The sequence below is a fragment of the Pristiophorus japonicus genome, chromosome 4 (assembly GCF_044704955.1).
Source record: "Pristiophorus japonicus isolate sPriJap1 chromosome 4, sPriJap1.hap1, whole genome shotgun sequence".
Lineage (NCBI taxonomy): Eukaryota > Metazoa > Chordata > Chondrichthyes > Pristiophoridae > Pristiophorus > Pristiophorus japonicus.
Window position 1 is genome coordinate 155,143,464 of NC_091980.1, and position 4,713 is coordinate 155,148,176.

The following is a 4,713-nucleotide window of genomic DNA, read 5'->3' on the forward strand; positions in this document are numbered from 1 at the left end:
CCCACAGAACTGTATATTGTAGGGGGGTCGCATCAAATTGAGTGACACAGTAATTAGGGCAACAACAAAAAACATTATGTGTGCACTGACAGTAGAAGAAAAAAAGAATCACTGGTAAATTGAACGAGTAAGTCACAATGTTCATAAACTTTTTACATCCTAAATATTGGTGAGAGCAAGGTCCAAAATCCTAACTGTAGAATAGGGAGTGATGCGGACATTACATTTTAGTACAAATACACGAATCATTAAAAGTTGCGACACAGGTTAGCAAGGCCTTGAAAAAAGCAAACCAAGCACTAGGGTTTATTTCTCGAGGGATAGAATTGAAAAGTAGGGAAGTTATACTAAACCTGTATCGAACCTTGGTTAGACCACATTTAGAGTACTGCGTACAGTTCTGGTCGCTATATTTTAGAAAGGATATAAAGGCACTGGAGAGGGTGCAGAGAGGATTTACAAGGATGATACCAGAAATGCGACGGTATACATATCAGGAAAGGATGAACAGGCTGGGAGCTTGCTGTGCTAAATTGGCTTGTCTACATTACAACAGTGACTACACTTCAAAAGTTCTTAATTGGCTGTTAAGCGCTAATGGACATCCTGAGGTTAAGAAAGGCATTATAGAAATGCAAGTTCTCTAATAAAAGTATCACTGCTGTAGTGATCAGTTGTGTATGCCAAAAGATCAGAATAGGAATTTGGTTTAATAAGTCATCCAATAGATGACAGCTCTGACAATGCAGCATTCCCTTCAGTGTTACACAGGAGCATTATCCTCGATTGGGCAATCAACTTCTGCAGTGGAAGTTCACCACAATCTTCGAGCTTGTACACGCCAACCCCGAAAATTAGCAAGAGCTGATCAACTGGTTCAAAGTTTTTTCTTTAAACATTCAGCTCCCAAAACAGCCTTGTACATTGAATTTTATTTGCTCCATGGGTTCTTTACTTAAGAATTCATAGCAACACATTGCTATTAAGAACTAGTTGGTTTATTAGCAAAGGTTTAACAATCACACTACACATTACCGGTTCATCCACCAGGCTCACAACCACCTGCCCCATTGTGGATTCCCCGAACCCAACTGGCTGGGGTTTTATTGAGTCTCGTCATTCATATTCATTCATAGGCAGTCCCTCGAACGAGGATGACTTGCTTCCACATGGGTTCACAGATGTTTCAATGAAGGACCCGATCTTCCAATCCTGAACTCCAATTGAAGGGGTGGAAAATGCCTGTGCGTGGATTTTTTTTAACGTGTGGTGACCGTTGCACACCAGCCACCACACGGGCTTGACAGAGTTAGGTCTTGGTCCAATGGCAAGGGTTAACCAAGGTAACTGGACACCTGCTCTGCTGCACGGATCTAGTGCACACACATTGAGTCTTGTGAACATCACGTGACTGGCTAAGCCACTCACAATGCAACAGCTCTACAACTATTTTAGTTGATCTGTAAATCAAATGGCCACTTATTAAAGGGGGCACTAAAAACTGACAAATAAACAAATTAAGCTTTGGTCATTAAACAGATCAAATTAAAATTTGGTTGCCAGGGGTGATGATGCATTCCAGTCCCTCTAGCGCCCACCTCTCCCGTGAGCGTACCGATGGACACCACGTGTTCCATCTCCAGGGTCATCCTGGCTCGAACGTAACCGCGGAAGAGAGGCAGGCAGTCGGGCTGAACGACCTCCTCGACCGCCCATTGCCTGAACCAGTTAATGGCAACCTTGGGCATGCCCAGGAGCAGAAATCTGTGAGCATACATTGCAAGCATGAAAACACGTTGGTCTGACAGTTGGTTGCCTGCTTGCTACTTCAGCTGTGGGAACACTTAACATTCAATCCTTTGATAAGGGACCACCCTAATGCACATTAGAGCACAGCTTACAGCAGTTCCAAAACAGAAATTATTCAAGGAGAATGTGACTACTGAAGACAGGAAATGTAATTTCTGTAGGAATCTGGAGGCATGCACATTTCCAGAAAATTCAGATTTCGAGCTATTTATTCGGCATATTTTCTAGTACTTTGGGACCTCCTATAATTATGTCTTTCAGACCAAAAATAATTCCTCCTGGAAGGGCTATAGGGAACTTAACGATGAAACCAAATATAGTTGTAGAGACCTCAATGCAACTTTACAGGGTGGTTAAAATAAAAGGGTCAACACTCTTCGTCAAAATAGTGGAAGGAGAAATGTCATATAAATGCACTGACCCCCCCAACACCACCACCCCCCCCCCCAACAACCCCACCCCCTCCACACCCACCCACCCACCACCCCCCACACCCACCCACCACACCCACCCACCACCCCCCCACCCACACACAACCCACCCCCCCACCCACACACAACCCACCCCCCACCACCCACCCCCCCCCACACCCCACCCCCCCCCACACCCCACCCCCCACACCCACCCACACACAACCCACCCCCCACCAACACCCCATCCCCCACAGCCACCCACCCCACCCCCCCCCCCACAACCACCCCCCCCCCCCACAACCACCCCCCCAACCCCCCCACCCACCCCCCCCCACAACCACCCACCCCACCCCCCCCACAACCACCCACCCCACCCCACCCCCCCCCCACAACCACCCACCCCACCCCACAACCACCCACCCCACCCCACCCCCCCCCACAACCACCCACCCCACCCCACAACCACCCACCCCACCCCACACCCCCCCACAACCACCCACCCCACCCCACACCCCCCCACAACCACCCACCCCACACCCCCCCACAACCACCCACCCCACACCCCCCCACAACCACCCACCCCACACCCCCCCACAACCACCCACCCCACAACCACACCACCCCACCCCCCCCACAAAACCCCACCCCCCCCCACAACCACACCAGCCCCCCCCCCACAACCCCACCCCCCCCACAACCACACCACACCCCCCCCCACAACCACACCCCCCCCCACCCCACAACCACACCCCCCCCCACCCCACAACCACACCCCCCCCCACAACCACACCAGCCCCCCCCCCCACAACCACACCAGCCCCCCCCCCCACAACCACACCAGCCCCCCCCCCCACAACCACACCAGCCCCCCCCCCCACAACCACACCAGCCCCCCCCCCACAACCACACCAGCCCCCCCCCACAACCACCCACCCCACCCCCCCACCCACCCCCCCCCACAACCACCCACCCCACCCCCCCCACAACCACCCACCCCACCCCACCCCCCCCCCACAACCACCCACCCCACCCCACAACCACCCACCCCACCCCACACCCCCCCACAACCACCCACCCCACACCCCCCCACAACCACCCACCCCACACCCCCCCACAACCACCCACCCCACACCCCCCCACAACCACCCACCCCACCCCCCCCACAACCACCCACCCCACCCCACACCCCCCCACAACCACCCACCCCACCCCACACCCCCCCACAACCACCCACCCCACACCCCCCCACAACCACCCACCCCACACCCCCCCACAACCACCCACCCCACAACCACCCACCCCACAACCACACCACCCCACCCCCCCCACAACCCCACCCCCCCCCCACAACCCCAACCCCCCCCCACAACCACACCAGCCCCCCCCCCACAACCCCACCCCCCCAACCCCACCACACCCCCCCCCACAACCACACCCCCCCCCACCCCACAACCACACCCCCCCCCACCCCACAACCACACCCCCCCCACAACCACACCCCCCCCCACAACCACACCCCCCCCCACAACCACACCAGCCCCCCCCCCACAACCACACCAGCCCCCCCCCCCACAACCACACCAGCCCCCCCCCCACAACCACACCCCCCCCACAACCACACCCCCCCCCACAACCACACCCCCCCCAACCCACCCCCCCCACAACCACACCACCCCCCCCCCACAACCACACCCCCCCCCACCCCACAACCACACCCCCCCCCACCCCACAACCACACCCCCCCCCACCCCACAACCACACCCCCCCCCACCCCACAACCACACCCCCCCCCACCCCACAACCACACCCCCCCCCACCCCACAACCACACCCCCCCCACCCCACAACCACACCCCCCCCCACAACCACACCCCCCCCCACAACCACACCAGCCCCCCCCCCACAACCACACCAGCCCCCCCCCCACAACCACACCAGCCCCCCCCCCCACAACCACACCAGCCCCCCCCCCACAACCACACCAGCCCCCCCCCCCACAACCACACCAGCCCCCCCCCCCACAACCACACCAGCCCCCCCCCCCCACAACCACACCAGCCCCCCCCCCACAACCACACCACCCCCCCCCCACAACCACACCACCTCCACCCCCCACAACCACACCACTCCCCCCACAACCACACCACCTCCCCCCCCACAACCACACCACCTCCCCCCCCACAACCCACCACCCCCCCCCCACAACCACACCACCCCCCCCCACAACCACACCACCCCCCCCCCCACAACCACACCACCCCCCCCCCCACAACCACACCACCCCCCCCCCCACAACCACACCACCCCCCCCCCCACAACCACACCACCCCCCCCCCCACAACCACACCACCCCCCCCCCCCCACAACCACACCACCCCCCCCCCCACAACCACACCACCCCCCCCCCACAACCACACCACCCCCCCCCACAACCACACCACCCCCCCCCCACAACCACACCACCCCCCCCCACAACCACACCACCCCCCCCC